This window comes from Bufo bufo, chromosome 8, assembly GCF_905171765.1.
Source record: "Bufo bufo chromosome 8, aBufBuf1.1, whole genome shotgun sequence".
NCBI classification, from domain to species: Eukaryota; Metazoa; Chordata; class Amphibia; order Anura; family Bufonidae; genus Bufo; species Bufo bufo.
The window spans coordinates 10,338,393-10,352,574 of NC_053396.1; the positions used below are offsets into that span (position 1 = coordinate 10,338,393).

A 14,182-nucleotide genomic window follows, 5' to 3' on the forward strand; every position below is an offset into this window, starting at 1 on the left:
CTGGGGAGTGATCCGATATTCCGTGAGGTTCATACTTCATCCTCAGGACGCGACCGCACAGATCCCGACTTGCAAAGGCCAAATCAATACGGGACATAGACCCGTATGACTGGCTAAAGCAGGAAAAGATTTTTTTATTGCCATAGAGGTGGAGCCAGATATCCACCAGCGCCAGCTCTTGGCACACAGCAATCAAGGGAGACCCACTGCGACCGCGCCCAGAAACTGAAAAGAACCGGTCCAACTCAGGGTCTGGTACCGCATTAAAATCACCTGCCACCAATAAGGCACATTGATTTTTAGTATATATATATATTGGGCTAAATGAGAAAAAAATGTTGATTTAAATGGAGGGGGGACATAAATAAACGCCAATACCACCTCCTGCCCTTTCCAGTACCCGTGAAGAAATACATATCGCCCTTCTTTATCAATGGTACTATCTAACGGTTGGAACTCCATCCCTCGATGAATATATACACTAACCCCTCTTGCATAAGAAGAATAACACGCGTGGTACTCCAGAGAAGCCCATTTCCTTTTCAATGTATAAATCCTATCTTCTGTTGCATGGGTCTCTAGTAGTGCCACAATCGCAGGCAGATGACGGACCACAAGATCAAATACCACCGTCCTCTTCACTCTGTCTCCCAACCCTCTCACATTCCAACATAAAATGTTACATGACATATCATATGAATAGAGATATCCCCAATCTCAGCGGAGAGGCACGCACAGCCACGAAACAGAGAACGGCAGCCAATCCCTCCCTTAAACCCACCCCCAAAAACCCCCCTGCATGGTTGACAGGGCATTTTACAATACCCATCAACCTCTCTTCTTCCACCAAACCTCCCCCCCGCCACCTCCCCATACTATTTCATAAACCCCTGGAATCCAACCATTGCGCCGCCTCCGCCTGTGTGGGGAAAAAGCAAACAGAATCGTTGTGTACCATTCTTAATTTAGCAGGATATAACATTGAGTACTTAATCTTGGCTGAAATCAATCTTTTTTTAACATCAAAAAAAGATCTTCTTTTGTTTTGAGTCTCTCGGGAGAAGTCAGGGAATATTGATATCAGGTTACCATCAAAATATATTTCTGATACTTCTCTTTTGCGTCTAAGAACCCAATCCCGGTCCTTTGAACAGACAAATTTTGCTAGAATTGCCCTAGGGGGGGGCACCTGGAGGAGGTTTTTTAAAAGGAATTCTGTGGGCCCTTTCCACACAGAAGGAGGATACGTCGTAATCTGGCCCCAAACTTTCTACCAACCACTTCTGAATAAATTTCGATGGGTTATCCTGTTCTACCCCTTCTGGGAAACCTACTAATCGCAGATTATATCTACGAGATCTATCCTCCAACTCTACCACTTTCCTTCTTAACCAAGTTCGATCTTCATCTACTTCTTCCAGTCTGTTCTTTAATACACCGTTCTCTACAGTGACAGATTTAACTGCAGTCTCCAATTCCTTAACCTTTAATCTCAGCTTCGTCACTTCATCTCTTATTATGGTAACGTCCCCTTGTACTACTGCGAGAGAAGAAGCCAACTCTGCAACCGAGGTACTAGTGGCATTTACCACTCCCAGAATATCCTGCAGTTTATTATTAATGCTCTCAAAGCCTTCACTATGGGAGGAACTGGTCTTTAATAAACCCTGCTCTGACCGGTCCGTATTATCTGAACCTGACTCAGCCTGAGGCGCAGATCTCTGTACCCCCCCTCTAGTTTTGGGTGGCGGTGACTTCAAAAATGTATCAAGTCGAGCCTGTGGGCTCCCCCCTGATCCACCTTTTGGAGAGGTCAGACCACCTGATTTACGATATTTTGGCGGCATTTTTATATAAGTCAATATATTGCATCTACATACAAAATTCCCACACAGCAATATCTCATATAAATAAATACAGAACACCACCCATCAATATTAACGGGACCCGATAGAAAGAGGAGACAGGTACTAGTGGATATACACAACATACAAAAAAGAAAACGCTGAGTCAGTGTATATATAGTCCAGAAACCCGAGGTAAATGCGAACTACCTGGTTACTCCCCCCAGAAAGCAAGATAGAATATAGTGGCCAGCAATTGTGTAACGACCATATAGATATAAATGGAGCAAAACCCAATTGGACTCTTAACAAATTAAAGAAACTCGAATTTAAAGTCTGTGTCCCAAAAGCAAGTGCAAAAAAAAGCAGGGTACTCCGTAGGCGCACCCACTAGAGTTCAATCTGCGGACACCAGGGTTTGGTTTTTCAGCCGCACAGAAATGATATCGAGATGGCCCATGAATTTTCCAACTGGCAACTGAAGTTATCCGGAGGGCCAGTCCATCCAAAAAGAAAATAGACAGAGTCCAGAAGACTGTAAAACGAAGAGGGCCTTTATTGAACGTATTTGTTCCTCTATAGTTTGCACAAAAAGGGGGGCAGTTCACCTGAGACCGCAACCTCAGATTCCAGCGACACAGCAGCTCCCACAGATGATAGCCCCAGGTCTCGCAGCTAACTGCAAACCAAACCCGATAATGGCACAGCAGGCCGGGGACACCACCCCACTACCGCCTCCCAACCGCACCGGGGGTCAGCAAATTCGATATCGGGGTGGGACACCCAATTCATCCACAAGGCATCTGGCACCGAACCCCCTACTTCACCCACAGTGGCCGGAGCCCAATTTATCTGGTATCTTACCAGCTCCGACACCCAGCACCTCACAGGCAGCCAGAGAACATACCGCTGATCACAGCAAGGAGCGGGCATCCAGTGAGGAGTCGGACGGGCCAGAGCAAACAGTATAGATCAGGCCGCTGGTAGCATCGAGCAGCAAGCGACAAGTGGCAGGGTAAAGCAAGCACCGGAGTGTACCGCATAGCTTACCAGCTCCAGCACCCAGCACCTCCGAGGCAACGGAACACCTTAGAGCTGGTCACAGCAAGTCACAGCAGGCGGCCGGCAGCAGATAGCAGGTCGGAACAGACGGCGTACGGAGGATCACCACAGGCAGCAGGCGGCAGGGTAAGAAAGTTCTAACTCCCATCTAATGCATCTGGGATCGGCTAGCCAGGCCTGGCAGGGGGCGGCATTCCTTAAGATCCAGGTCGCATCGAAGAGCTCGGCGAGGCGGGGAGAGAGAGGAGAAGGCAGCCGGAGGAGGAGCGCGGCACACCTACGTCATGCCGCTACGTGAGCCTACTAGTTATTCTCATCAGTGTCGCCTCCGGTATCTTCATAGTTAGGCTCCACCCAGGGGAACCTGCCGGCTTTTTATTCTCCCATGCTGTAGCGCTGGCCAATCGCAGCGCTCAGTTCATAGCCTGAGAGGCTTTTTTCTCTCTCAGGCTATGAGCTGAGCGCTGCGATTGGCCAGCGCTACAGCATGGGAGAATGAGACGCCGGCAGGTTCCCCTGGGTGGAGCCTAACTATGAAGATACCGGAGGCTATAACCGGAGAACGGAGCGGCGCCCGGGGATAACAGTAAGTGCAGGGGGATCCCTGGGCGCCGCTCTACACGTCTGTATAGTTAGTTTAGATGTTTTATTCTAGTGAAAGGTCCTCTTTAAATTCAGCATAAGAGCCTATCAGAACTTCCAACCTTCCCATATCTTATTCCATTTTTTTAATCCGCCTCTGTGCTTGTACAGAATCCGTTCATAGTTTTTGATCTTATTAACCAGATTTATCCAGTTATTTACTTCTGGAGCATGGCGTGCAAACCAACTTCGACTGATCAGTAACCTGGCCAGTAGTAGTATTCTACCCAGTAGAATCTTTTGGTATTTATGGATAGTTAATGTGGACAAATCATTCAGTAAATACAATTGTGGGTCAAGAGATATACGTATTTTTAATCTGTGGGTAAGGAGATTTTTAATACCATTCCAATATGCTACAAGACCTGGGCATAGCCACATCATGTGCAGATAGTCCGCTCCTCCATTATCACAGCGAGGGCACTTGGAGGTATCTCTTAATCCACATTTGTTTAACCAAGTGGGAGTAACGTACAGTCTATGGTAAATATTGGTAAATATTAAACTGTGTTAGAACTGTGTTAGAACGTGATTAAAATTGTGAGAGAGTACATCTGGATTAGTAAAGATACCCCCCCACCCCACCAGCTTTATATTTGGAGAGTCCATCTCCCAGGCCCTTTGTCCTGGTGATTGTGTCTCGGAAAAACGTGACTTAATTAGTAGTTTGTATATATTTGAAATCTTCCTTCCTAGTGATAGTCTCTTTATAGCCCAACTTATTAATCATTAGCCCGGATTCTAACAACGTAAATATATTGTTGTGCGTGGAGGCTCTTACTAGGCCGCTCAGAGATGTACTATTTGGCCATTCATTGCATGTCCATAACTGAGCTGCCATAAAGTAGCCTTTGAAGTATGGGAGGTTTAGGCCCCCACACTCCAAAGGCTTATATAGATATTCTAGTTTGAGTCTCACTCGTTTTCTTCCCCAGACTAAGTCATTAATTATTCTTTCCAAAAGTTTAAAATATTTGTCCTCTATCCAAATCGGTATATTTCTAAGAACATAGAGAAATTGAGGTAGAATTGCCATCTTAACCAGCGAGACTCGATCAGCTCTAGATAGAGGGAGTCTCAATCAGATCCCTACTTTTGCCCTGGTTTTCGTTATCAATGGAATCAGATTGAGTTCTACAAGGTTTTCGACCTTGGGGGATATCGTCATGCCCAGATATTGAAAGGTGTCGACAACGTCTAGCTGAGTTAGAAGGGGCTCTTTTTGCGGCAGAGGATCTATTGGCATCAGGGTTGTCTTTAACCAATTTATATCTAGGCCTGATACCTCACCAAATAGTTTAACCAAACGAATAATTCTTGGAACATTTATTTCTGTATCATCTATAAAAAAAAGGACATCGTCCGCATATAGGGAAATACGGTCTTCCTCTCTTAATGTTCCAAACCCTTTGATTTGAGCATCTTGCCTAATGGCCAACGCCAGGGGCTCAATATAAATATCGAATAGAAGGGGAGATAATGGGCAACCCTGGCGGGAACCTCTCTTTAGTTCAAAACTGATAGTGAGGCTCCCATTAAGACTCAACTTAGCTGTAGGGTGTCTATACAGAGATTTAATAATATTTAGGAATCTCTCCCCGAAATTACCTCTCTTTTCAAAAATAAAAAAGATATCTGAGCCTCTAATGCCATCAGATGTATCCTGTAAATCAATGTTCAACTTTTTAAACAGGCCTTGAGACATAACTTAGAATTATAGCTAAACCAACACCTCATCTGCAGACAGCTGTTTCTGAGTGACTGCCACTCATCAGTTCAGAGCAGAGGGAACTGGCTTAAAGGGGTTGGCTCATCTCGCACTTTTTGCTAGGATATGCTACTAATGTCTGATAGGTGCAGGTACCACCTTTGGGATCCACATCTATCTCTAGAACGGAGCCCCCAAAGTGAAGGAGAGTGCACCGTGCATACCCTTCTATGGGAGTCCCAAAAAAAAAACCAGTGAGTCCGCTCGGCTATTTTCTGAACTCCCATAGAAGAGAATAGAGAATGCACTGCGCAAACGCACCCACCTCTCCATTCACTTCTATGTGAGTTCCAAAAAGAACGAGCGAGCGCGCTCATCTATTTTCGCAACTCCCATAGAAGTGAACGCACAGCGCAAGCGCAGCCACCAATCCATTCACCTCTATGGGAATTCTGTAAATAGCCGAGCCGGGATTTCCGCATTCCCATAAAAGTAATTGGAGGTGTGCCACGCTTGCGCGATGTGCACTCCTTCACTTTCGGGGCCCCGTTCTAGAGATAGAGGCAGGTTCCAGAGGAGGGACCCACACCTCCTAGCGATATGCCACCAAAAGTGTGAGATGAGCCAACCACTTGGATCCTGACGAAGAGCTGTTAGGCCAGCTCCCTCTGTTCTGCACTGATGAGGAGCAATCACCCAGAAACTTCTATCTGCAGACCAGGTTCTGGCTTAGCTAAAATCCTAAATTACTGTGTGTCTCAAGGGCGGATTAAAAGGTTGAACATTAATTTATAGGATAGCTACCTTACATCTCGAGCCATGGTAGCTCAGCTATGTTTTTCTTTTTGGAAATAGCTAATTGCGTACTATTCTCAGAGGGGACGAGCTGCTGCCAGACACATTCAGGACATACCTGTATATGTATGGTGCAGGTCAGGAGAGCTAGCAAAGGTACTATTATATATGACTGGTGACCCATTAATGTGATGCTGTTATTATTTACTTGTCTTTAATTAAAATGCATTATGGTGAATTGTGACATGTCCTGGAATAAGGACATAGGAGGCATCTGTAACACCTAAGCATGCATGTACTGGAACGTAACATACAGCAATAAAGATTAGAAGGCTAGTATAGAAGCACTAGTGGATACAGGGGCAAGCCGTTCTAACATCTGGGATAGTGCCATCAAGCCACATGTCCTCTGCACGAAACCAAGAATATGAGAGTAAGGCCTCATGCACATGACCATTGACGGATGGTGTCTGTGTGCGTTCCGCAATTTGCGGAACGGCACGGATAGCCATTAATATAACTGCCTATTTTTGTCCGCAAAACAGACAAGAATAGGACAGGTTATATTTTTTTGGCGGACCACGGAACGGAGCAGCGGATGCGGACAGCACACGGAGTGCTGTCCGCATCTTTTGCAGCCCCATTGAAGTGAAAGGGTCCGCATCCAAGCCGCAAAAACTGCGAACCAAAACAACGGTCGTGTGCATGAGGCCTAAGATTAAAAGATACACCGGGAATTCTTACTACATTTTTGGAGTCTGATAGCTGTCCTGTTAATCAATTTGAACGATGTCGATGTATGTTCACTTCTGTATTCGGCGCAGGCGCAGTGAGTGAAGGCCGTGCTCCTGCTGCCGGCTTCCTCACTGTGACTTGGTCGGCGCAGGCGCAGTGAGGAAGCCGGCACCAGGAGCGTAGCCTTCACTCACTGCGCCTGCGCCGAATACAGAAGTGAACGGCGCAGTCGCGGGATTTCCTCAACGATGCATGGAACTTGGACCTCAATCAAGAGGAGTGGGGCGGGCAGAACGGAGGACCTGGGCAGGATACATGGTTAGTTTTTCGGGCCTCTAGGTGCTGAATCTACGCTGACATAGCACCTAGAGGCTCAATAGCATATTGTAAACGTGTGTATTTTAGCAGAACGGCTGCAGGGAGAAATATAAAAAACACACAGTTATGTAGTGCTGACATTAGCACATTGCTAATGTCAATCAGCTACATAACACAAATTCTGATGGTAGAAACCCTTTAAGTATTTCTAAAATCCAGGGTATAGAGACACAGATTAAAGAGTACTTGGAGACTGGTGTGATTAGGGAATGTGTATCCCCCCTACAATACCCCCTTATTTGCTATTAGGAAATAGACAGAAAAGGGAAAACCAGCAAGATACAGAATGGTCCATGATTTGCGTGCCATAAATAGAAACACCTGTGGTGCCAAATCCTTATACTCTGTTATTATCACAGATCCCAAATTCTTCAGAATGGTTCACAGTTCTTGATTTGGCTAAAGCTTTCTTTTTTTTTGTTCCCTTGGAGGAGGCTGGTATAGGTTGAGGAACCCCCTTAACGAATAGGGATATTACCTTTAGCGAGGACCACCAGATCCTCACACACCAAGGAGCAGAGAAGCATCTATTCCTCTGTAGCATGGCAATCCTGCACCATGGATGCCTGCCCCTAGACTTTGACTTTGATTTTTGGGTCTAGTCTTTAATGCAACCGTCCAGCTGCAGCATATGTTTAACTGCTACCTGCGGTCATACACGGTATTTTTTGTGTTTTGTTTCTACATGTACTGAATCCCCCTGAGGAGTCGACACGACAGAAACGTGCCACGTCGGGAGGCCTATAGTCACTTTATTTTTTGTTTATTACACTAGGGTTCAGGTCCATAACTAGGGACAGGTATCCGGACGGGGTCGCTCTTTTCAGGGCGAGTGCTCTGTGTAGACAGGCAGCATGGGAGTAGGCCCCAGTCCTACCAAGTATATAGGGTGATATAGGGCACAGCATCTATACTCTCATGACTGCATTCCTTGTCTACACTCCCTTCCATCAGGCCTGAATCCCCTGCCACGCTGATCCTAGTCACCTGGTCGGTCAGGTAAGACTGCTCGCGTCCACACAGGCGCAGCAGTTACATTACTTATCCTTGTTCCACCAGAAGTGGGGTATCCGTCATAGAACCCCAATACATGTTGTATATTTGTGTTGGCTGGGTAACACTGTTAGCGTTCACACAGGCGCATCAGTGCTAAGTTTTGTCTTTTTTCTCTACCAGCAGTGGGGTATCCACCCTAGAAACCCCTTGACTATATGTTTTGTATTGTGATGCATCTTCAGGTGTATATTTTAATGTATATTATATAAAGGTTATATTTTATAAGGATATTTCCCCACACTCTCTCACTGTGGGCCACTCACAACATCCCTTGGAGGAGGGCAGCCAGGTGCTGTTTGCATTTACACATGACAGGCGGCAGTATTGCTGGACTTGTCTTCCACAAGGAGCAAAGAATTCACCAAATCAATATAACTAGTGTTGAGCGAGCATGCTCGGCCGAACTGCTGTTCAGCTCGAGCATCGCTATGCTCGGCAGATCCTAGTGCTCGGCCGAATAATTCGGGTGCTCGAATACAATGGAAGTCAATGGGAGGACCCCAGGCACCCCCTGCTTGGAAGAAAAGAGGGTGTCTGGTTCATGAAAAAAGGTTAAAAATTGATGGAAACCCCATCAAAATGATTTGGCAACAGCATTAGGGGATAGCTGGATGCGTCTTAGACTCCTATTATGTACGACATACAATAGACAACCACACAAAAGCTGTATATGCCAAAAGCCAGGTATGTACAAGCCGTCCATCTATCCATGAGACAGATAGCAGCCAGCATGCCTTACAATGGCAGCCTTGTGCACTATGAGACATTCCAAACCAGCTCTCATCTGACTGAGAGCCAGAAAGCCTCAAAGTTACTTCACATCTGTTGGATGGCTTGGGTGGACCTGCGCACCTAGATCAATATCATTAGGGCGACAAAAAGTTTTCCGATTGTCCAAACATAATATTCAATAACCTTTCTATACAGTTTTGTCATGTAAAAACTCATTTGCATGAACATGGGCATATGGGAAAGACATGCAAATGAGCAGAATCTGCCTTGTTTTTCAACTGTCATAAGACTATAAAAAAACAAACAATAGATTGCGCTATTGAGTTATGAACAGCGCCCTCTATTGGTTTCACAGTCTTATGACAAGACAAATATTCTTGTCAGAAGACTATGAAACCAATAGAGGGCGCTGTTCATAACTCAATAGCGCCATCTATTGGTTTCATAGTCTTCTGACAATAATATTAGACTAAGTCTTATAACAAGCTTATTAGTGTAGCCTTTTGCATGGAAAATTCGCAATAAAAATTCGCGATTAGAATATTCGCAATCTACACTAGGTTGATATCTGACACTGGTAAAGCTGGGTAATAACTCAGTGATAAAATCTGACACTGGGAAAGCTGGGTAATAACTCGCGAACTACACTGAGTTATTACCCAGCTTTTCCAGTGTCAGATGATATCACTGACTTACTACATAATTATTACATAATATTCGCTATATTGCTCTATATTTGTTTTTTAGAATATTCGTAATATTCGTATTCGGCCGAGCACTCGGATCTGCCGAGCATAGCAATGCTCAAGCCGAACAGCAGTTCGGCCGAGCATGCTCGCTCATCACTAGTTGTAAGGCTTCCAAAGAAAAGTTAAATTTTCCGTTGCCCAAACTGCCTGTCAGATCCGGAAATCCGTATGCAAATGGATATCTTTTTTTTTCCGGATCCAGTAGACTTATTCATTAAATACCGGATCCGTCTTTCCGGTATCATCCGGAATAACAGATCCGGTATTTAATTTTTTCAAAGCTAGAAAGAACTGCTCATGCGCAGACCGGAAAACCGGATCCGGCGATGCGGAAATTTCTGGAACACTTGGTACCGGATCCGGCATTAATACATTTCAAGTTTTGGCAAGTGCGGTAGTGTTCCGGTATTTTGTCCAGTCAAATACCGTACAAGGGACGGAACGGAAGACATTCTGATGCATACTGAACGAATTGCTTTCCTGTCAGAATGCATTTGGATAAAACGGAAGCGTTTTTTTCCGGTATTGAGACCCTTTACCGGATTTCAATACCGGAAAAGAATAACGCTAGTGTGAAAGTACCCTAACACCTATGTCATCTGTGTAATTATTTCAAGGTCCTTCACAAGTGTGCATTTACCTTACTATCTTGAAACAGTTTTGTTCATTAATACACCTGGTTCACCAGCAGATGGCAGCGTATAAGGCAGAGAGAGAGACAGATACTTAGACAGAATGGAACTCAACATTCTATTTTCCCCACTTTGGACAGAAGTGGCCCCGTCCTGCTTCCTACCAGAGGGGGCGGGTTGCAGTTTAGACTCGATAGTGGAGCTGAGAGGACATGAAAGATGTAGCAGCAAGGGGAAAATGTTCTCCGGCTACAGCAGAAGTTTCTCCAAAGGAAATAGCTCATAGAGCCCCTTGACTCCTTGCTAATTTACTTACTGAGTGTCAGGAGTGGAACAACAGCTAAAGGCACCCCCATCCAGGGATACCAGAACCGACCAAAAGTCCAGTAACCAGACCCAAGCTGAGTTTAGCACAGCAGAGAGAGAAAGCAAACTTATCAAGTGTGCCTGCCAGTTTATGCCAAAGCCTGCTGCAGCCAAGAGAGAGCCTAAATATTGTTTGGATGCAAGTTTACCCAAGTAAAGCTGTTGAACTTTATCAAGGCCTGGACTCGACTTATTCTCCACCATTACTCATCCCCTTTATTGCTTCGGAGCAACCCTGGGGAGATACGGTATCTAGGTAGGAGCACCGTGATACATAGAGACTATTAAGACCGCACCACACCACTCGGCATTCCTATCAACCTGGGACACGATCGGCCCTGGGGGGGCCAAATGTCACATGGAATTAAACATTTATCAAAGGAAACAATCATCAATCATAGAGGCACCCTTACCAAAAAATGCCAAGCAACTCCGAACATTTTTGGGTCTGGTTACACATTGCAGAGAGTGGATACCTTCAGCATCAACATTTAGGCAACCACTGTATGATGCTCAAAGCAGACAACCATTTTCCCCAACCCCAGAAGAAGTGGCAGCTATTAATCACGTTAAAGGCTGTATTATATCTCCACCAGGATTGGGTCTCCCTAATTATTCCAAACCATTTTCCTTTTTATCCCATGGATACACAAAAGGAGACTTAGAGGCCAAGGTGGCAGCAAAAAGCACGAGTTTACCAATCCTCACATCCACTGGGAGAGAGGCCAAATGGTTACCAAGTGGTGTCAGTTTTTCTTGCAGTGTTAGTGCACTGAGATACTGAAGACACACCTTGGAGATATGCAGAGACTCCACGCTGGGAGGCTCAGCTAATCTGGACAAGACTGTCCAGTTGTATTTGGATGGGCATCTCTTTTGTCTGCTTTCCCTGGGTTTCCGACTCCTTGCACCCCCGCCGATCAGCTGTTTCAAGAGGATGTGGTGCTACAGTGAGAGCTGCAGCTTCCCAAGCACAGCGCCGTACATTGTATAGTGGCTGTACTTGGTATTGCAGCTCAGCTCCATTCACTTGAATGGGACTGAATCCTGACTCCTAGGCCACGTGACCGACGAACGTGATGTCACTGGCCCAGGAAGAGGCCGCAGCGCTGTGACCTCTTCAAACAGGGAGTTGGACCCCCACTGGCCAGGTATTTATGACCTATCCTGAGGATAGGCCATCAATATTAAACAACCAGGATATTCACTGTTCCACTGGTCACAATGCCTTGTGGGGCTAGCTCAGCTGAATGTAATGATACCTTTCATCTAGCAATCAGTTGCTTCCTTATGGAGAAAGAGTACTTTTAATCTATATATAAATAAGCGGTTAAGTGCACCAAGCCACTCTGTGCACTCTTGCCCCTCCGGCTTCCTCTGCCAGCCCCTCCCTCTCCTTCCTGATTGACAGGGCCAAATAAGCGGACTATGCAGGAACCTGGCCCTGTCCATCAAAAAGAGGAAAGGGCTGAGCAAGGGTGGACAGTGTTTTGGGCCCGCCCTCGGTGCACCTAACTGCTCATTTGCATATGGATGTAAAGTCCATTTTTTCAAGAATGATACAAGGGATCATTACATTCATCTCAGCTAGTCCTACAAGACATTTTGTCTGGTGTGACTGCAAATTTCCTAGTGACAGACTCCTTTTCTTTGGAACCATTTTTTCTATTTATTTTTGGGACAAAGTATGTTTTTGTAATATTTTTAAAAAAATTTGCATAATTCGGCTTGTGCTCTAATTTGATCATAAATCAGTTTAAATTAGCAAAAAAGGAGTGAAATAAGGCGGCTCAACTGCTCAGTTGAATGGCAGAGGTAGGAAGAGGTAGAAGGAGCAATATATGGTAGGAAAGTAGCAGGCACACTCATAGATGGGATTAGATAAAATAGCTTCATTTTAATTCTTGATTAAAATTATATATATGAGGTTATTCCTAAATGTGAAATAAGTGAGTGAAGGCTCTGGGCACTGATTGTGTGTGCCGGATAGGAAAATATGTGACACGTGGCTGGTACCAGGCTTCGGTGAAAAAATGTATGATTCAAGTCCATATATTGATGGTTAAAAGTGAAAACATTAAAATTGAAAAGGATAAAAATGTGGTAAAAATTGATGAATGGTAAGCCGGACGAATGTTAGTGCTGCCAAGCGATATATAGTCCTTTTCGTTGGGGTACAGTGGAGTATTCTCCCTTCCCAGTGGTTGATAATAATGGAATATTCCTTTGCTTGAAAGTATATATAATGTGTATATGTATACAGTCAAGTACAAGATCATGCAGGTCTTTGCTAAATATAGAGGAAGAAATGCTGTGGGGGAATTGTACGGCGTCCCGTACTGTCTTGGGTTCAGAATTCACTTACCCACCACGCGGTGATGTCCTCCATCAGTGTTTCGGGCGGGTGCTTCTTGCAGCTCGGCTCTCCGACTGACGGCGTCCCACGTGGGGTCCAACACAAGGTCCCGTGCACCTATTACGTCACACAACAGACGCGCGCGCTTGGACCCCACGTGGGACGCCGTCAGTCGGAGAGCCGAGCTGCAAGAAGCACCCGCCCGGAAAACTGACGGAGGACATCACCGCGTGGTGGGTAAGTGAATTCTGAACCCAAGACAGTACGGGACGCCGTGTGGTGGGTAAGTGAATTCTGAACTCAAGACAGTACTGGACGCCGTGTGGTGGGTAAGTGAATTCTGAACTCAAGACAGTACGGGACGCCGTGTGGTGGGTAAGTGAATTCTGAACCCAAGACAGTACGGGACGCCGTGTGGTGGGTAAGTGAATTCTGAACTCAAGACAGTACGGGACGCCGTACTCAGGTTCAGAACACCAATTCCCTCACAGCATTTCTGCAATGTACTGTGAAACGCGGAGGCTGCAGAAGCCGAAGGAACCAACAATTTTAAGAAAAAGCCTATTATACAAACATTTTTGTAGCCCAAAATACATCTAAGTCAGTAACAAATTTGGCTCCAACGTACAGGATGACATACTGAAGATAGGATGGGCTGGGCACATCTCAAGTCCAATGTTTCCTATAGAGTTCATGCTTCAGTGTGAAATAAATCCGCATGAGGAGATAATATGTGAGGTTTATCTGATCCGCAGTCATATTGTAGTATAGAATAGTGTTCAATAATGCCTCCACACCTTCCTGACATTCTGTATCAGGCAGTGACAAGGTCTCTGTATACAGCCTAACTGCAGACATCGCCCGTCACGTTCTCAGATGTTCAGGAGGCCACAGATGCAGCACTGCGGCCATAATTTCATGCACGGTGCTTTCCTATTTGGATAAGATCCATAGCTGTGTTCATCCTGTACCTCCTGGTTCATGAATAGAATATGTAGCAAGCAAAAAAGAAACAGCTCACTGCCTGGGGAAATTCAGGGCACATGTCCATAGCCATGTTTGGTGCACAGAGATGCTGGGACGGACCCCTGTGGTATATTGCACCATTGGAAAGCTGGGTGCTGGAC

General features: G+C 45.4%; 1 protein-coding gene across 4 annotated transcripts in view; it reads right to left on the minus strand.

The window, feature by feature from the left end:
* GRIN1 (glutamate ionotropic receptor NMDA type subunit 1) overlaps positions 1-14,182 on the minus strand; it is a 99,150-nt gene that overhangs the window by 32,679 nt on the left and 52,289 nt on the right. The window lies entirely within an intron of this gene.